Source organism: Podarcis erhardii (assembly GCF_964252035.2).
Source record: "Podarcis erhardii genome assembly, chromosome: Z".
Classification (NCBI taxonomy): domain Eukaryota; kingdom Metazoa; phylum Chordata; class Lepidosauria; order Squamata; family Lacertidae; genus Podarcis; species Podarcis erhardii.
This window is the reverse complement of record NC_138504.1, coordinates 25522257-25543277: the sequence shown is the minus strand read 5'-3', so window position 1 is coordinate 25543277 and position 21021 is coordinate 25522257. Positions and strand designations below refer to the sequence as shown.

The 21021-nt window shown below is 44.0% G+C and overlaps 1 long non-coding RNA gene across 2 annotated transcripts; it reads left to right on the top strand.

Annotated features, from left to right (window-relative positions):
- Positions 1 to 10557: 10557 nt before the first annotated feature.
- LOC309334137 lies at positions 10558 to 15183 on the top strand. Of its 2 annotated transcripts, XR_014152913.1 has the most exons (4): positions 10558 to 11475; positions 12114 to 12233; positions 14316 to 14532; positions 14945 to 15183. It is a non-coding gene; the product is annotated as an uncharacterized lncRNA (long non-coding RNA). The 2 variants fall into 2 exon arrangements; XR_014152914.1 differs by lacking the exon at positions 14945 to 15183 and having other exon boundaries at positions 14316 to 14641.
- The last annotated feature ends 5838 nt before the right edge of the window (positions 15184 to 21021 follow it).

Here is a 21021-nt window from a genome sequence, read left to right as displayed (position 1 = left end):
AGAGTGGATTTAAGTTTTAGTATCCTCTACATGCAAATTACCTGGATCTGTTCAGCCAAAAACTATTATGGCTCATTTAAAATGCTGCAAGAATACTTAGTGTGGCTCAAAGCATTCATTAGTCGATGGCACTGATCAATTCATTGTAGTTGGGGTTTTTAATCTGATTTTTAAATGGAGCATGTGAAGGGCTGTTGAGAGCTGATACCAGTGTTGTAAGCCATTAATGTACAGCACTTGCTTCATTCACAGGAGTGGCCTTTTGATGTGGACAATGTAATATTCATGAAAGTACAGTGGTGCCTCGCAAGACGAAAAGAATCCGTTCCGCGAGTCTCTTCGTCTAGTGGTTTTTTCGTCTTGCGAAGCAAGCCCATTGACAGCTTAGCGGATTAGCGCTATTAGCAGTTTAGCAGCTTTTAGCGGCTTATCGGCTTATCAGATAAGCGGCTTAGAAAAGGGGGGGGGGAGGAAAAAAACCCGCAGGAACTCGCAAGACGTTTTCGTCTTGCAAAGCAAGCCCATAGGAAATTCGTTTTGCGAAGCACCTCCAAAACGGAAAACTCTTTCATCTAGCGAGTTTTCCGTCTTGCGAGGCATTCGTCTTGCGGGGCACCACTGTATTATGGCCAGCCCCCTAATCTCAGACACGGTTCTGAAATCAGGAAATGCAATAGTTGTTCTTGCTAAGATCCTGAAATCCCCAGTTCATGAGTTTCATTACTCACAAAATAGACCACTCTCTTCAAGAAAACTGCTTTTAAAGAAGCATATGAACTTATTCTTCATTAAAAACAATAATTTATCTTCAGGTTTTCTGCCAGTTTTGAAACACTAGAATGAATATTAATATCAGTCAAAAGCAGGAGTTGACTCAAACATTTAACTTTTGTAAAACTCATACTTTGGAAATAGCTCATGATCCCTGTATTTTTTTATTGGTTGAAGACATTTAGGCTCTTAATACAGTTAAATCACTAGAGGTGTAAGTTGCTGCTGGACCAAAATATGCTTCTTTCCTTCACTAGATATGCCCAAGTTTGTTGGTACAGGTCATCTAGAAGGCTTTCAACCTAATCCCATGCAGAATTAGTCACACCTAAGGCCATGAAAATCAATGGGCTTTTCTAGGTCCCAGTGTTAATTTCTTGGCTGTTGGTGTATAAAGGGAGCAGGCAAGATTGAGCAAATAGACAACAATGGTTTCTGGTTACAGTTATAATGTGCTGCATGAATCCGTCTACTATTGTTCTCCTGTGAGGTGTTTTAGATGGGAATGGGACAGAAGCTGTATGGAAAAGGTGTAGAAGACTTTTGGGTTCAGGGTTCAGGATCTCACTCACCAGAGCAAATAATTCAGGTTTCTCTTTCTATTCCACAACCTTATTGTGAAGCTCACTTACAGCTTATCAGTCCAGTTTCTCAAAACTAGAAGCTGCTGTTCAGAAAGAAATATTTGGGGTGCATGTTAACATTTTGTTTTCTAGCACAAGTGGAGGGTCCCTCTCCCTATTATTCCCTCCTGCCCCACCCTGGGGTGAGCATTACTGAGTGAGGGATTCTTTTGTCTTGCTGCTAATGCATTAGGCATACTTAGGAGCAACTTGCCACTCTTATTAAGAAGTGACCAGCAGAATCGCCTAAGTTTATAGTCTAGCTAGCAGATGAAAAAACAATTTTTTAATAAATAAAAATAAAATATTGTTGAGGTGTGATTTTAAGGCGCTATTGAAATTAAAAAGTGGCTCTTTGAAACAAATGAATAAATGAATGAAATTGCTCTCTCTTGATCAAACACATACAAGCCCTCCTGGTCTCTTCTTTGAAGATAAAAATCGCAACTGGCAACACAGTCACTCTGTGTTCTGCATGCTTTTTGGATGAACAGATTGCCCCATCCAGCTTCCCTTTCTCTGGGCCTCATGTTATAGCAGGCAGCATATGTTAAGAAGAAAAGAAAACACAACTCCCTGCTACATGGCAGCAAGTCATACCAGCAGTAAATAAACAAGGCACATTATCCAAACACTGTCAGGGCTGTTGCAACATTTTTTTAACATAATAACTGCTTAAAAGAGGCCTCTGCTGTGAAAGACCTCATTGGACCTAGACTATGGTAAATGCTTGCGCTGGTAGTTTGGCTCAGAACTCAGCAGCTCTGACCGAGCTGGTAGGCAAAACCATCAGCACTGAAACGCCCCACAGGGCCCTCTCTTCCAGGGCTGATCAACAACTTGGCTAAAACAACAAGGCTCTTAAGCTGCTTGCTGACTGGGAAACATTATTGTTCTGCAATAGCGGGGAGGTTTGAATTTAGCTGCTCAGTGAAGAGAAAGAAGAGTTTGGATTTGAGTTTAAAGCAGCTAGTAATTAAACCTGGTGTTTTCCATCAGTGATGTTCAAACTGCTCTGAAGAAGCCTGGGCAATGCATCCTTGAGCTCTTAGGAAGGATTGCTCCAGGAGAATTTCAGGAATAACCAATACATTTATCTGAAAAGGAACATTTTGCTTGGCTGCTTGTACCAATTTTACAGCTGCAGAGGAGTGTTGTGTTTATTCCTGTGTTTACACAGCAGAGGAGTGAAAGCTGGTCTATATTCCGCATATGCTGAAATATATGGGACAACCCCTGACTTTCTGATACCTGGGCCCAGTAAATCACTGCCCCTTTTTCTCTTCTGGGAAGAAGTTATGGATGTGTATTGAAAAATATTGGCATGCATGCCATAATGCTAAACTTCTTCAGGTTTCCATTCTGTCCCTCTAGAAGTTAATATACCCAATACAATAGCTATACACTCAATACTAGCCTGTATCGCAAAACAGCAAAGCTGAATTGGGTGGAGGCAATTTACTACAGAGAAGGAACAACAATGGAGTAAGTGCTTCACCCAGGGGTGACTAGCCCCCCAGATTGTGAGCTTTGCCTAGCCTCTGAAGCACATTTTCCCAGACCTGCAAGATCCAAAACAATTAAAACAAAAACACATAGTGCTTGCGTGAGTGGAACCTGGTGGCTGTACCCATGCTATCAGATTGTGATCCTCAACATGTGACCCTCTAAGCCTCTCTCTGTAGCCCTCAGAACTCCAGCGCCAACCCCTCTCCCCAAGAAACAAGTCTACTGTCCAATGGTAAAATGCACATTAGTTTGACCCACTTTCACATCTGGTCCTGCCCACCACTGGCATGTGGCCCCTGGAAGGTTGCCCAGTAAAGAATGTGGCCCTAGGGATGATAAAGGTACCTCACCTTTGATTTGAATGGAGAGGGATTTATAACCCATCTTTGGGAGGATATGGTGTTTGTGTGTGTGTGTGTGTGTGTGTGAGAGAGAGAGAGAGAGAGAGAGAGAGAGAGAGAGAAAGTATATGACCATACCCACTGCTGGTATATATGCCCCCCAGAGGGTAAAGTAAAGATGAACAAAACCAAAGGGTCAACCAAACGTTGGCAACCTCACCCAGGCTTAACCCTGATATAGCCTGCCACAGAGCTTGTGCTTTGCTGCTGAGCGTCGGTCTTTCTCCAAATGCACAGCAGCAGTGAGCCCCTGGCAGACACCCTAGGGTTCTACAGCAGGCAAGGCAACATGGGATGTTTTCCCTGAAGGTATAATACTGGAAACTTGCCATTCTGTAGCATCATGTGTAGGTTGCTGGGCAAGTTTGCCTGTGCAGGGACTGCCATATTTCTACATACATGTTTTTCCAACAGTATGGCCAACATGTCTTCCTGCTTAAGCATCCACAGAATCTTTGGTGAGGGAGGAGGATGGGGAGAAAACCAATGGGTACCACCTCTGGCTCCACTCTTGACTGTCCCAGCAGGTCCCCAGCAGCCGGCACTGAGTTGCAACATGCGGTGCTCAGGTTTGCTGTTAATGCCCATTTTACAGATGGGGAATGCTGAAGCCGAAACATAGGGCCCAAGGTTGCACACTTGAGTTTGGGGCAGAGGTAGGACTTGAGCCCAGGCTTTCCAGCACATGGTGGTTCGCTTCCTCAGTCGGTGGGGCTAAAATGTATACCTTATGTTATATCAAAAATCTTGCACAAATTGTCTGTTAGTACCAGGTTAGGAAGAGCTTTTCCAACTGAGCTAGAGTGTTGATCCGTCTAGCTCAGCAGTGGCTTTTCCTGGTCTTGGACAGAAGTACAGTGGTACCTCGAGTTACATACGCTTCAGATTACAGACTCCGCTAACCCAGAAATATTACCTCGGGTTAAGAACTTTGCTTCAGGATGAGAACAGAAATCGTGCTCCGGTGGCACGGCAGCAGCAGGAGGCCCCATTAGCTAAAGTGGTGCTTCATGTTAAGAACAGTTTCAGGTTAAGAACAGACCTCTGGAACGAATTAAGTACTTAACCCGAGGTACCACTGTATGTCTTTCCAAGTGCTACCTGAAATTTGAATCTGGGACCTTCTGCATGCTGCCCCTGCCTTTGCAAGACATAGGGCTCTGCTCTCTGGCTCTGTTCCTCTGCCTACTTTCATGATGGGAGTGGAAAAGAGAAACCGTAAAAGCATCATCTTGCCTGAAGGCTCCTCTCCTAATAACAAAATTATTTCCACTGTTACTGAAAGCAGCAAACTCTTTGAAAAGCTGCCATTTGGAAGAAAAGAGTTCTCTGTGTTGCACATTTTGTGAAAGGGGAGAAAGACTGTGTAATTTTTATATCTTCCTGAGATTTTCTTCAGAGCCAGAAAAGATGGATAGTAGTGGCAAGATGGTCAAAATAACACCCTCAAAGGTTATTTTCAATTGACTAATAATATCTCCCTTTTAAAGAAATATGTAAATATCTAAATATATCTAAATATACTGTCCACTATGATAATAAAAATGATGGTGGGCTAGAATGCTTTATTGCATTTTGTATATATTTTGAAATCACCTTTGGTTCAGCAACAGTGTCCTGAATTAATTTGTAGCTGCATTAGAATAATAGTGTATGTAATAAGGTGGGCCAGATATTTATCTTGCAACCTTCCTCTAAACATTTTTTACATGAAAAGAACAAACATTGCTGATGTTTATCTCATCTTCTTATTAGCCAATATATACTGTAATGTGCTCTTAGCAAAATGGGATTATTAATGTGAATTAGTTGCTCCTTTGGAAATTTCTCAAGGTTCTTCACACTATGCTTGTGGTTATAAAACCAGGGATGGTAGTTACTGTAAAATCATTCACATTCTTACATTATATGAAAAGGCCCAAACATATGTTTGTAACTATAAGCATACTGTGATTGGTTGGATATTGATGAAAATACTTAGTGGCAAACTGGCAGCTGTTTGCCTTTTGCAGATAAGATATAATGTAATGATGAATGTGCCACTGTTGTATGAATGTGCTGCTGTTGTAATTTTTTTTTTTTTAAGTTCATCAACCGTGCTTTGATGTAGCATGATTAAATTAACTAATGGCCAAAAATATAGCTGAGATTTAGACTACTGAGTATATTTGGACATTTATACTTGTACTGTAGGAAAAGGGGCATGGGCCTAGCAACCACAATTTTTGGCCGCTGAAGCCAGCCCAAAAAACTATGCAGCCCTGTTTAAAATACTCAGAATGTGTTTGTCAAGGAATGCCAACCTAGGTGTTTCAGTGGCTCTCTTTAGCATTCATACCATGGGCCTTTGTCTGGAGGCCTGCTTTATAACAGCTATAGGAGCTCTATGTGCACAGGCAGAACAGCTGAATGAGAGCCAGTGTGGTGCAGTGGTTAGCGTTGCAGACAAGGATCTGGGAGACTAGGGTTCAAATCCCCACTCAGCCTTAAAGCTCACTAGGTAACCTTGCGCCAGTCACTGCCCATCAGCCTGACTTACTTAACCAAGATGATAAAGGGCCAAGTCTTATGAGGAATGGTTGAGGGAGCTGCAGAAGCTTAGTCTGAAGAGGAGGAGACTGAGAGAAGATACAATAGCCATCTTTAAATATCTACAGGTCTGTCACATGGATGATGGTGCAAGCTTGTTTTCTCCTCCTCCTGAGGGTAGGACTCAAACCAGTGGATTCAGGTTACAAGAAAGAAAGAAGTTTCTGATGCTAAGAACTGTTTGACAGTGGACGGGACACCCTCAGATGGTGGTGAACTTTCCTTCATTGGCAGGTAATCAGAAGTTTGGGATAGAGAACGTCAACAGATTTTCCTGTTGATTTTCCATAACCTCTTGGAAATTTATGCCTGCTGCACATGGCACCTTCCTCTTCCCCCAGTGTCATCTGTAAGCCATGCAAAGAACCTGGTTTTTGTGGATTGTGAACCAGTTACGTTACTTGTAGGTCATCAATGGATCATAGGCAGACATGCTGTTCAAGACCAGGCATGGTATTTCAGACTGCAGGGTGAGGGGGTCGTCATCAAAAGTTAGTTCAGATCTGCAACAACTGAAGTTTGGATGCCCATTGCTTGGGTAAATTCAAGTTTCAATAGTTAAAAAGCAAGTAGTATATTATTCTAAGGGGAATTGCTGTGGCATCTTAATAACTATAGCAATGTTATTGGCATAGGTCAAACATGCTTTTCTAGCCTTTGAAATGAATATACAGTGGTACCTTGGGTTACGAACTTAATTCATTCCGGAGCTCCATTCTTAACCCAAAACCGTTCTTAACCTGAGGCACATTTTCACTAATGGGGCCTCCTGCTGCTGCCATGCTGCCGCCGGACGATTTCCATTCTCATCCTGGGGCAAAGTTCTCAACCCGAGGTACTACTTCCAGGTTAGCAGAGTTTGTAACCCAAAGTGTTTATAACCCAAAGTGTTTGTAACCTGAGGTACCACTGTATTAATGTTTATAGCACCTGTACCCACCTGCAATAGCCCCCTTATCCCCTGCTTGGGTGGGAAACAATTAGCCTCCTCTCCAGTCCCCTCAATATGTCACTGCTATGGTCAACAATCAGAACAAAACCCAAGAGCCCAACCAGACCAGATGACAACCCTGGGCAATTGTACACTAAAAGTTTGTCATATGCTGTGCATGTTCCCTTAGTTACCCACAATATCAGAGTACCTAAACTGGGCTGCTTGGAGCTATGGGTTCTATTTTGGGCTGGACTTATCTTGTACTGCATAGCCAAGGGCATGCTATGCTATGGGAGGGGCTGTGGCTCAGTGGTAGAGCATTTGTTATACACACAGAAGGTCCAAAGTTCAATCCCCGGCATCTCCAGGTAAGGCTGGGAAGGACTGCTGCCTAAAACCCTTGAAGAGAAACTGCCAGACAGTGTTGGCCATTGGTTCCCCAAGGGTGTGGTTGGTGTGCCACAATGGTGTGGCAGGAGAGGATTGCAAGTGTGGCAGGAAGATTCAAGGACAATCAAAGTACTGTTTAAACATTTCATTTGTGTTGATGAGGCGATCCCTAGTACAGAAAATAGGAATAATTTTCCTTTTAATGTTTTTAGAAAGAAAGATGCTTTGTGCGAGGATACTGAGCTACAACCTAAAAACTGTTCTCCACTCCAAGCTCCAAGTGGTACCTCAAGGTTCCTTTGCCTTATTTTGCTGCAGGTCTGACCAGGACTTGGGTCCTCTCCTGACTAAATGGATGCCATAAGACGGAGCCTAACACCAGCACTCTCAAGTAACTGCCAGGCCTTGATGCCCTGTTAGAGGCTACTGCTGATGCTCTGGAACCCACTTTGGAAAAACATCTCAGTGGCTCGGTCCCCTTTTGGAAGCAAAAAAGCCAAAACTATTATTCTGTGATTCATATTATATGTGAAAGAAAACCTGATATAAATTGCAGTCAAGTTACAGTCTACAGTGTCTGAAGCATGTGCCTGAAGAATGGGGAATTTTTTTCAGCCTGAAAGCTATACTTCCCTTTTGGCAAATATAAATTTTACCTTTGTTCAGTAGGCGAATTTCTACACACATTCCCACAACTCTCTCTTTCCCCATCCAGGCAAGCAAGAAGCGTTGCCAGAATTCAAGGATACATTCCAGCCAGGCAAAAACACAAGAGGAGGGTACGGATGGGGAGGGGTGTGTGGCCTGGGAGAATACCGGGGGCTGGATAGAGCAGTCTGGAGGGCCACATTTGGCCCAGGGTCTGAGGTTCCTAACCCTTGATGTACCTAATACTCCCACAAACTTCTCAGTGGTAGGCCCTGGCATCTGCAGACCAGCCTGAGAAAGGCTCCTGTCTGAATGAAACCCTGCGGAGTTGCTGCCACTCAGTGTATTAACAATGAGGTGAAGAAGGAAGGGGAGATTCAATTTATATCCCACCCTTCCTCCTGAAGGAGCCCAGGGTGGCAGATACAGCAACAATAAAATGGTTAAAAAGAAACCCAGCAACCTAGAAACAGTTTGGAAAGATTAAAAAAACCCACAGTTTAAAATGTTCTAAAAACATGGTAAAAACATTCTCAGCCAGTGATCTCAAAGTTGCCAGGAACAGTGTCTTTCAGCCATCAAATGCCTTGGTAAACAGGAATGTTTTTAAATTCCTTCTGAAAGTCAATAATGAGGGAGACAGACACACTTCACCAGGGAGGGCATTCCACAAACAGGGAACCACCACTGAGAATTAGCATTGCCAGGTCATGAGTATTCAAGACCCTGAGATTGCAGGGCCCAAACCTGAGACCTTGGTTAGCCTCTGGTGATGTCATGGGGTGGGCCCTGGAGTTAATTGGGAGGGAAGCAGGGCGGGGCAGAAACCCTGCACCCCAAGTATCTGTGCTATAATTTGCATTTGGACTGAAGCTTGCAAGCTGTAGGTGCAATCTTCTTTATACATAATCATAATCATCATCATTTATTGGTCCTCTTGCTCCCCTGCCCTCCACCTGCCACCTGGAGGGGCCAGGCAAACCTGAAGATTTAGGTCTGGCCTGGAGGTCAGGCAATCCACCAACAAGCCCCTGCCACCAATTGTAGTCTTGAGATGGCTGATGTCCACCAGGGGTGGGCTGCCCGCCCTCAGCCCTTTGTTGCTCTCCCTGTAGTCTGCCAAGCGCCACCCACCTGTTTTCTCTGCACAGCTGAGCAATGGGGAGAAGATCGCTGCTCCCACAACCACTCAGCAGCGCAGCAACCGTGATCTTGTATACACTGGAAGTGTTGCGGTGGGAGAGGCATTACCCATTTTAATGCATAAAAGTTGTGCAGTGTGCATATTATTATTATTTATTATTAATTGCATTTATATCCAATCTTTTTCTCCAAGGAGCTCAATATGGCTTATTGTTCTTCCTCTGCTCATTTAATCCCCACAACAACCCTGTGATGTAGGTTACACTGAGAAGCAATGACTGGCCCCCAAGGTCACCCAGTGAGCTGCATGACTGAGTGGGGATTCGAACCAGGTCCCATGCTCAATTTATCACCAGCATACACATTCATGGCTTTAGTCTGCATGCAACCACATGTTTTCCATGCTGTATCCTGTTATTAGCCTCAATATTTAAAATTTCTCTCTAGTGTCCCACATGCTTAGAGGCACATCAGTTCTGCTAACAAAAGCAATGGGACTTGAATGCATATCACGTTAAATCTACAGGATAACAAATTTGTGAAAGACAGCCTTATGGCCTGTTCACATAGAGGACAATTTGATTGATTCAGGCTAAATTTTAGTTTTTATTTTTTGGGGGAAAAAATAAAAGGTCAAGCTGTATGAAACTATCTTAATCCAATTCTCAAATAATATAATGTTTGATCTGCTTAACATGCAGTATGTCAATGATCCCTACTACAACCTTGCAAGGTAGGTCATTGCTGCTAATAATGCAGGGGCTGAGGATGAAGGGGTGGGGTTCTCTGTTGAGTTTGTGGCAGAAGTCAGATTTGACCTGGGAACTTTGAATCACAATTAGTATAATCTTTAAACTGAATGTTAACTTGTTAAAATAATTATGTTTATTTTTAAAACACAGCTTTGGTGTTTTGGATTTTCTTTATGTATATTTTGCAGTCTCGGGGCCTTAAAGACAACCTTGAGGCTCATTCGTGATTTCAAGGTGCGGTTTTGCTGTGAATGGGGAGTGTGTGTTCCACCAAACAGAAGGGCAAAAAAATGTTCCAGGCCGAATGGAACAAGCTTCCCCCAAATGGCTCCTCTCGAAAGCAAGATCTTTGAAACTCATGTGGGTCTGTGACTCATGCTGTTAGCATGCTTACTCGGAAATACCATACACTTTACATAACAAAGTGGATCTGTATACACATATAGAAATGTAGGACTACGAAAAGAAAAGATACACCTTTGTAATCTGAAGTTGTTTGTGGACTCCAGCAGCCCAGTTATCTTGGATCTATGCACATCCTGACATTTGCAAGGAGAAGGAGATGGAAACTTTTCAGGTTGGACAAATATGTGGCTTTCCCTCCCCCCACCACCATGGCTCATTTTTTTAAAGCAAACATGTTCCTTTATTTTCTCTTGCAAGCTCAGGAGTTAATGGGGCAAGGAGTAGATTGTTTTATTTTTAGGCACAACAAAAAGCTGTATGATTTAGAAACAAACAAACAAACCCTTCCCAATGCCCTTCGAAAATGGGGAAACTTTTACAGACGTTGACCTAAAAATCTTGAGCTATAGCTCTTCCAAGCAACACATCTCAGCCATCAGGGCCACCCAGTATATTTTGCCACCTGAGGCAAAGAACAAGTTTCCTCCCTCACAGTCGCACCAAGAAAAGTTTACCATGTAGACAGGGCAAACTTCCTTCAGTGCTGAGGGCAGAATGTCCTCCACTGCACCCGAAGGCAGCAGGCCACATTACAGTACATATGGTCCTGTATCTTCCAGTTCCTGGCCCTGGCCCCCTGCCCTCCAGCATCTGCTGCCTAAGGCAGCTGCTTCATACTACTGAATGGTAGGGCAAGCACCATTAGCCATTTTTCTCTATCCCTCCAGATGTGTATGTGCTATACATAAATTTCCCCCATGAATCCAGGGGACTATCGTTTGTTAGGTAAAAGGTAAAGGACCCTTGGACGGTTAGGTCCAGTAAAAGGCGACTATGGGGTGCGGCGCTCATCTTGCTTCAGGCTGAGGGAGCCAGTGTTTGTCCACAGACAGCATTCTGGGTCATGTGGCCAGCATGACTAAACTGCTTCTACTGCAACAGAACACTGTGACGGAAACCAGAGCAAATGGAAATGCTGTTTACCTTTCCCACTGCAGCAGTACTTATTTATCTACTTGTACTGGCATGATTTCGAACTGCTAGGTTGGCAGAAGCTGGGACAGAGCAATGGGAGCTCACACCGGATAAACGGATTCAAATCGAGCCCAAGAGGTGCAGTGGTTTGGACCACAGGATCTACTTGCATCATGGTCTTCTCTCTCAGCCTAATAAGAATAATTATGGGTGAGATTCAATGTAGCATCAGCACAATAACTGGGACAGGTTGCAGTTCCCAGCAGGGCTGGCCCAAGACATTTTGGCACCTGAGGCAAAGCACAAAATGGCACTCCACCCACCAAGGAAAAGAGGTGAGTGAATATCTACACCAGGAAGAAGGGTGGGTGTGGGGGTGTGTTAAGATCCACACTGGGAATGGAGCGGAGGATAGGAATCAAATCAACCTTACCTGATGGCTGGAATGGGAATCAGATCCAAGGGGAAGAGGCCTGCTCTGAATCACACTGGGCAGTTGCAGAGCCCAGGAGACCCCAGAGGGTAGCCCTGCCATTTCCTCCCAAAAGGTGGGAGGGAACCAGCAGCACCTCATACTCACTGAGAGGGAAGCAGGTGAGTGAGTGGGAAACTCTGGAAAATAAACATGAACTTTACAGCATGCTACACCATTAAAGAAAACATGTTAAATATGCAGTATTTAAAGATGCATGTTAAAGATGCAATATAGATGGTATCTCACCCCATCAAGACTTATACAAAGATGTATAAAAACATAGCGAACAACTGTTGACAGTGCGGGGAAGGTGAAGGAGATATGTATTACATGTGGGGGACATGCAGAAAGATTGGAGTGTTTTGGAATCTCATTTATGATGAGCTGAAAAAGATCTTTAAGTCAACATTCTTAAAAAAAGCCAGAAGCCTTTCTGCTTGGAATTTTAGGTAAAGACATTCCAAAAAAATCTAAGAGAATTTTTTCTATATGCTACAGCTGCAGCCCAAATACTTACCGCAATGAATTGGAAAGGGGGAAAAGATCCAACCATAGCAGATTGGCAGTGCAAATTACTGGAATATGCGGAAATGGCGCAATTGACTAACAGACTAAGAGGTAATACATTAGAATGACCCTTGTCTAAACGAACTGTTAAGAAACAAGTAAAAAGGTACGAATTGTTGTAAGAAGGTATTAGAAAATACAGAAAGAGTAAGGTTATAATGATAAGTACATTCATCACCAGAAAGGTTATATGCATCAGGAAATGATAGGAAGTCTATTCTATGTTAGCAGAAGAGATTGTATAAATTTAATTAAAATTTAATTTTTGTAAACATATATAAGATTATCAGTACATGATTGTTTTCATTTTGTTATATTGTGTATGTTATCTATGTATTTCAATAAAGCATTTAAACTGGGGGGAGGTGGACAGCAGGTCCACACACTCCAAGGAGTGCATTACAGCTGTTGGTGCCAATGTGGCAGTAACAGAAGCAGGCAATGCTTTCCCTGGAGGCCAGTTCTGCTGCCTCTGTGGATCCTGCTGTCTAAGGCGGTCACCTCATCTTGCCTTATGGGTGGGCCAGCCCTAGTTTTCAGGATTATTTCGGGGAAAGTAATGTGCTTTAAATGTGCTTCAATTGAGCAGCCTCTGAGTGCTTCCAGACGGGGAGCTTAATTTGTAAACAGGGAGTTGAGATACTGCAAATGAGACATAAGTGACAGGCTAGTTTGTTCTTTTACTTACCAGATTTCCCCCTTGAAAGGGTGGATCTAGAATGAAATGTGGAGAAAATGCAGGCTGGGATTTTGATGCTGCTGGCATTATGGGGACTCTGTGAAAAACTTGCATGCAAGAGAAGCACTAACCCCACAATAAAACACCCTCCTGGATGTTTTCCTTTCATGCACATTCACACTTGCAACCACCCCTAAACCTTTCCTATGGCTGCTGCTCCATCCTCAGGCCGGACGTGGGTGGCGCTGTGGTCTAAACCACAGAGCTTAGGGCTTGCCGATCAGATCGGTGGTTCGAATCCCCGCGACGGGGTGAGCTCCCGTTGCTCGGTCCCTGCTCCTGCCAACCTAGCAGTTCAAAAGCACATCAAAGTGCAAGTAGATAAATAGGTACCGCTCCGGCGAGAAGGTAAACGGCGTTTCCATGCGCTGCTCTGGTTCGCCAGAAGCGGCTTAGTCATGCTGGCCACATGACCCGGAAGCTGTACACCGGCTCCCTCGGCCAGTAAAGCAAGATGAGCGCCGCAACCCCAGAGTCGTCAGGGGTCCCTTTACCTTACCATCCTCAGGCAGCCATGAGGTCCACAGCACTGGAACTGGGCCCCTCTTTTGTGGCTGCTCTGAGCACGGGGCAGCCAGGTTGGGAAAGCCCACTTTTTAAGTCCTCACAATGCTATATTGTGGCAGCTCTCTCTGAATGCTTCTACAGCCACTGCTACCAATAAGCTCACATAAATTGGGGGAAGGCACCAGAGGGTACTTTACTGAAGGTCCTTTCAAAGTGGAGCCTTTCCTGGCTTTGATTTCTCTGCTTAAGGGCAGAACCTTGGAAGGTAGGGAAATAGATGTATGGGTGTCAGGGCAGTGGTGCCTAGCCCAGGTGTTGTGGTTGGAATGACCATTTGGGCCGTGCTTATGATGGTGGATTTTTGTTATTGTTTTATTATGTATTTTGTGTTTTTAAATGTTGTATGGAGTGCTTTTTTTCAGTGAGTACTCCATGGTACTCAGTACCGGCACCTTTTGTTCCCTAGACGAAAAGCACTGGTTGTATGTTTATGTTTTGAACTGCCCAGAGATCTACAGATAGAGGGCAGTATACAAATTTAATAAATAATATTAAATAATAATAGCAGTTACCATGTGGACAGCATAGTGAAAAGGCAAAGAGGTCATGGGCAGTGAGGGTGAGCAGCTGGGGGGGGCAAACAGGTGGGCGACGGTGGCAGGGTGGGGTGTCCTGGATTATTATTTTTGTAATTAACTTTTGGGGAAGCCTGAATTTATTATTATCATTGTTATTATATTCTTTTTATCAAAAATGTTATTGTTTTATATTTTTTGTAAACGACTTTGGGGTTGTTCTTTTGTTTTGTTTTTACAATCAAGCAGTTTGTAAACTGAAATAATAATAACAGCCATTTTCATCATCATTTGTGTCATTAATTATTTCAGCCATCCTGTTCCTGCTTGCAGGCTCATCAGACCTGAGAGTGCATCTAATACCCACCATTCACGTATTGCATTTGTCCAGAACTACTTAATGAAGCTCAGGGGGCCAGATGTCCGAACCCACAAACAGGCCTGCTGGCAAATCCCTTTAATGTAGCCGAGGCTGCTGCTTTTCTTCTCTTTTGCATCTGGCCCAGGAACTGGCCTGGTTGGGAGAGAGGTAAGCACCTCTAGTTGTTATAAATAGCCCTCAAGGGCACATCTCTGTTATCTTCTGGGTGCCTCCTAAAAACCTTAATTTTTTAACAAGCCTGTTAAGTGGATGGTTGCTATTATTATTGCTATTATTATTATTATTATTATTATTACAGTCTGTAGCAGTACTGGATTTGAAATCTGTATTGGATGTTGCTCGGTTTTAACATATGAAATTGCTTTAATTGTTTTTAATGTATGAAATTGTTTTACCTTTTTAAATACGATTTATTTATTTATTTATTTATTTATTAAAAAATACTTTTATTGTTAGATCACTTTGAGGTGTTTTAGACAAACAAGCAAACAAACAAATTGTTGATTGCTAATATTGCCCATGGATGCTGCCTGCCTGCTCGTACTTCGTTTATCAACAGCTGGCTATAGGATCTCCCCTTTCAGCCTGCTCTTTGGAGAGAGAAATCAGTTCCAGGAGAATTGCAATGAGCTCTGATTCTAGAAGAGGCCAAGTTGATTACACATTCTAGCTTTTGGAACTCTAGTTTCTGACGTGAAGACTGACAGTGTGTCAACGTGTGGGGGCGGGCAGAGAGGATCAGCACTGTTTTAGGATCAGCACTGCTTTAAGAAATCCAGAAAAAAATTGCTTTTGCTCTAGTCCTTGAAACTATTGGCCTTCTGATCCATTTGTCCATTCATCTGGTAAACAGTCCTGTAAAACAAACGCTTAAGCAACCAGAAACTGTGTCTGTGCTTATGTTTGTGTTCTAGGGCTATAGGAGCCTCCTCTGCCATGTTTCATTTGCAGATGCTACCATCTGGTGGTTAAATGTAGTCATCTGTGTAAACAAGAGGCGGCTAAACTTTTTTAAACTGAGATCTACATTCTTCCTTTGCCAACCCTCCAGGAACTATGCCAACTCAGGACTCCTTTGCTAATCCCACACTTTTCAGTGCATTTCCCCATCACTTTTCTAGCTGCAAGAAGTCTCTTTCTTTTTTTTAGAGTGGGTTTGCTACACTAGGGGGACAGAGCACATTAATCCACTTTAAATGTGCAAGTCTAAAATTCCTTCCTAGTGATATATAAATTTATTTGAAACCATAATCTAACTGATAGTAATGTGAAATGGTTTTCTAACTCTATTACAGTGCTACCTCAGGTTACAAACAGTTCGGGTTACAAACGCTTCGGGTTAAGAACTTTGCTAACCCGGAAGTAGTTGCTCCGGCTTGCGAACTTAGCCCCAGGATGAGAATGGAAATCTCATGGCAATGGCACAGCAGCAGCAGGAGGCCCCATTAGCAAAAGCTTGCCTCAGGTTAAGAATAGTTTCGGGTTAAGAATGGACCTCCGGAACGAATTAAGTTCATAACCCGAGGTACCACTGTACATGCCACTGTTCTGTGGCAGGGGTGCCAACTTGAATAAAATATTTTTTGGGGGAGAGGTGCATGCACACCATTTGAATGGCAATGCCCATCAACTTAGGGGTGGGCTCAAATATTTTATTTGGGGGCAAAGTCCCTCTACTGCTAGGAGTTGGCTCCTATGTTCTGTGTCAGGTGTGTTGGCAATATCAGTTTTCCTGTTTCTTACCTCCTCTGTGCTGCTGCTTATGCCCCTTACGCCACCAAACCTCTACCTTCCTTCCCTCGTTTCTTTTTAATTGATGATGCTGTTCATTTCCAGGTACACCTTTCCTCTCCTTTCTGGGTGGATTTACCTGGGAGGAAGGAATTCCCTTTGTACTCAGTGGGCCATATTTCTGTGTAGGAGTGCCTGAGACTGTGGTTAGTTGTGTTGGTCAGCAAGGACCAACAGGCTGGATTTTCGTCTTTCCCAGTTTACCTGGATTTTCATTTGTAAGATTACTCTAGGGCACAAAGTTTAGTGCTTGCTTGCTTGTGTGTTTCCAAGTGGGGCCTGTTTGTGTGGGAGCAACAAACACCCGCCTGCTTCCAAACAACACACATTCTAGTGTGCCAACAAGCCCAAGCACCGTCCTCTCTCCCTTCTTCTTCAGCTTGCAAAAGCTTTCCTTATTTCTTTTCCTTCTAGTCCTTCCCCCTGTTGAGTTTGTGTATGTGCACACACACTCATTTTGAGGCATTTAAACCAGCACAGTGTGTGACGCAGCCTAGTAATAACAAAGAAACAATATGGCAAAACCCCAGCAATACACATATAAAAAAGCACCTCTGCACAGTGCATGGATTTCCTTTCTTTCTGCCAGAAGCAGTACAACAGTGGGAGGTTCAGGGGTATGTGTGTTATGAGCTGCTTAAGCAAAGTCACAGGTGGGATATTCAGAACAGGCAATGTTACACAAAAAGTGTGAAGTGTGGGCTTTTTAGAATGATTCATTGGAATTGTGAACAAATTGTATCGGAATGGAAACAAGGAGGGCTAGGGAGCAAAAAATAGATTTGGAAAATGTGGATTTCCAGCTGCAGGACGGATAAACCCTCCCTCTCTCTCATACACAAGTACATAGCCTCCTCCTCAGCTGATCTCATCTAGGGAGCTAGAACTACTTCCTGCACCTCACATGATTGATCTGATGATGAGGATGGTGCTGACTTCTTTCCCCATCAGGGTCTTGCAAGGTGGGGAACCTCAGACCCTTGGGCCATGGTCTGTGGTGCTCTAGCCTCTTTGCCCAGCCATTAAAACTCTTCCCAGACTACACCCCTCACTGGCTCTCCTTTGCACCCAAGTATTTCTACCAGGCTGGAAAGTGCTGGAACTCTGGTAGTGCCTCTTGCTTGGATGCAAGATAGTGAGCTAACCTACTGCACAAAATTTACATTGTTCCACCCACTTTTGCCTCTAGTCCTGACCACCGTTGGCATGCAGCCCTCAGAAAGTTGTCTAGAAAGGAATGCAGCCCTTGGAATGACCAGTGTTCCTCCACTCTAGAAAGTTTAAGCCACTCTGAGTGTTTTGTCTACCACCACCACCACCTCCTCCTCCTCCTTCTTGCCACTGCTGCCAAATGGAGGGTTGCTGTTTTTTGAGAAATTTGCTTGGGGCAAAACTATGCCCCAGGCCCCTCATGATCAAGCTTGGCATCTTGAACCCATTATTAGATGTTTGAGAATAGTTTTAACACCTGGTATGCTTCTTTAAAGTTCTTGCATACTGTAAATATTGCCCAAAGTGCAATATGACTTGGAATTTAAATTTCTTCCAGTCCCTCATTCCTCTCTGTTTAATAATGAATAACTTTATTAAACAAAAAGCACTGTAGTCCAGGAACAGGGGAAGCTGTATTTGTCATTTAAAAAAGGTGTTTGGCTAATGATGTGCAAAGGAAGGCAAGAATTATACTAGTCCTAAGGCTAACATAATCAGCCCTGAGTGCTCACTGGAAGGACAGATCATGAAGCTGAGGCTCCAATACTTTGGCCACCTCATGAGAAGAGAAGACTCTCTGGAAAAGACCCTGATGTTGGGAAAGATGGAGGGCACAAGGAGAAGGGGACAACAGAGGACAAGATGGTTGGACAATGTTCTTGAAGTTACCAGCATGAGTCTGACCAAACTGTGGGAGGCAGTGGAAGACAGGATTGCCTGGTGTGCTCTGGTCCATGAGGTCACGAAGAGTCGGACATGACTAAACGATTAAACAACAACAAAAGGCTGACATACAGCACAGAACAGTGTGCTGCCTTCCACACACATCTCAAGGTGATGTACAGCACACAATAAAAACTAAAAATGGTTAAAAACAATTCAAAGTAGACAACTATGCCAGAGACCAATTCATCATGCTGGGAAAGCTTGTTTTAACAAAGATATCTTCAATTGTTTCCAATGCAAAGAACTTGATGCAAAGTGCCATTGTTTTTATACTGCATCAAAACTGAAACAGGTTGTTCTTGATGGTATCCCAAATCATCTGGGATAACAGAGATAATTCACTAGCCATTAACCAGTAATCAGAGTTGCAGCCAGGTAATCTTAACTCTGGACTTCATGGTCTCAACAGCAGCATGTGTTTGTGTGTGCGTATGTGTGTGTCTTTAGACAACCATGCATATTACTTCAGTGATGAAGCATGCATTTATTAACTACATTCCTGATGTGTTACTACAAAACTCAAGCCCCAACAACAATATGCAGTTTTGCACTTCCAACGCATGTAACTATCACAACTGCAATAACAACATGAATATCTGGCAACTGCTGTCCCATGAAAAGTTATTTATTTATTTCTGTAATGGTCAGGGTTAAGACTTGAGAGGCTGGGGTTCTTGCTCCCACTCAGGCATGAAGCTCACATGGTGGCTTTGAGCTAGTTACTGCCTCTTAGCCTTAATCTACCTCACGGGGTTGTTGTGAGGATAAAATGGGGAGTGGGAAGAAACATGTATGCTACCTTGAGCTCCTTGGAGAAAAAGGTGGGGTAGAAACAAATAAAGTATTCCACTTTTCCTCCCAGTATGGCCAACAGCAAACGATGAAACAACAAAAGCCGCTTCCTCAGGGAGGATGCTCAAGGACAGACATAGGCAAACTCTGGCCCTCCAGATGTTTGGGACTACAATTCCCATCATCCCAAGCTAACAGGATGTCCAAAATCTGGAGCTACATGCACCAAGGAAGCTACCCAGCTTTTGGAAAAGGACACCAAATCAAAAGCCCCCAAAATCAAGAAGGCCGTTGGACCCAAGCGAGCCAGAGATGAGCCAGCTGCCCTTTATACCCCTTCTGCCAAGCCCAGCAGCACTTGGAAGCACAATGGGGCAGCTAACAATGGCCCAACCCCCTGCCATTGCCTTTCCTCCCCCATGGGTTGCAGCACTGTTACCTAACCATTTCTTTCCATCAAGAACCTGAGGGACAGACAGAAGGACAACACACACACAGCATCACTGCCTCAAGCCCCTCTCTTCTCTGTGTGTGGACCTACCACATCAACCTGGAGATGAACCTGCTCAAGTCTCCTTGCCTCCTAGTGAGTACTATCACAAAAAAAGCCATAGCATGCACCTGCATATACATACACTTACATCAGGGTTGGCTTAGTTGTAAGTCAGTGCATACCCACAGAGTATTGCCATCAGTCTTTGGCTACTATTGTGCCAAGTACACAAGCAGGGGTCAACAGGGAAGGACCTTAGCTCAATGATAAAAGCATCTTGTTGGCATGCAGAAAGTCCCAGGATCAATCCTCAGTATCCCCAGATGAGGCTGGCAGAGACCCCTTTCTGAAGCCCTGGGGAACTGCTGAATCCATGCAAACAATACTAAACTAGATGAGCCAGTGGACTTCCTATGATGTGAATGGTCAGTTACACTATATGGCAGTGGTGAGACCTTGTCAACCCTGTGCTCAGTTACCTAAACTGGCTGTCAATTTGCTGCCAGGCCAGGTTCAAGGTGTTACATAAAGTCCTTAACAATGTGGGGGCAGTTTACCTGTGAGATTGCCTTGCCCCATGTATGCCCACATGATTGCTTCAATCTGCAGAACAGGCACTCTTACAGGTGCTACATAATACCTGTTTCCATGTCTGCAAGAACTCCCTGCCTGTTGACATCAAGCAGATACCTTCACTGTACTCTCTTCAGCACCTGCTAAAACATTTTTGTTTAGCCAAGCTTACTCAGATGTTTAGAATGCTGATGTGTTTTTATTCAACCAGAGTACTCTTAAGCAAGGATGAAAAAAGGTTGGAGTGGGTTCTACAGGTGGATCTCTGGGTGATTTGCAGTAAATCAAGGGTTTCTGACTTTCCATTGATTAATAGCAACAAAATGACTTTTCCCACCTAAACCTAGGCTTTTGTAAGGAAGAAAGCTACCGTATTTTTCCATTTATAAGATGTCTCTATGTATAAGGACCCCCCTAATTTTGTGGGACTAAATTTTAAGAAAATGAGGGGAGATGGCCCCCTACGCAGATGCAGGCAGGAAACACTCCCTAGATCGTTTCCTACGTGTAGCGGCATTGGCTGGTTGGCCGGAGGGCAACTTCCCCTGATGCCACTGCACGTGGGAAACAATCCAGGGAGTGCTTCCTGCGCACAGCGGGATTGTGGGAAGTTGCGTTTCCATCAGCCAGTGTCCCCATATCGCTCCCTGCTCACTGCGGCATTGGGGGAAGCTGTGCGCCGCCAGCCAGCATTCCCAGATCGCTCCCTGCATGCAGTGGCATCAGGAGAAGCTGCGTGCCCCCAGCCAGCACCTCCAGTTCGCTCCTTACTCGCTGCGGCATTGGGGGAAGCTGCACTCCTGCCAACCAGTTGGCTGGCGGGTATGCCACTCCCCCCCCCCATTCCACTATCCGTGTATTGGATGACCCCAGTTTTTTGACATGATTTTTTAGTCAAAAGCCTCGTCCAATACATGGAAAAGCATGGTAGTTAGGAGAGGAGTCAGGTGAAAGAACTGTGAGCTCAGTTCACTTCTGCTACTGAGAACAGGCTCAGAAGAACACTGTTCTTAAATGCAAGGGTGAAACTAGGCTTTATTTCACCTGGC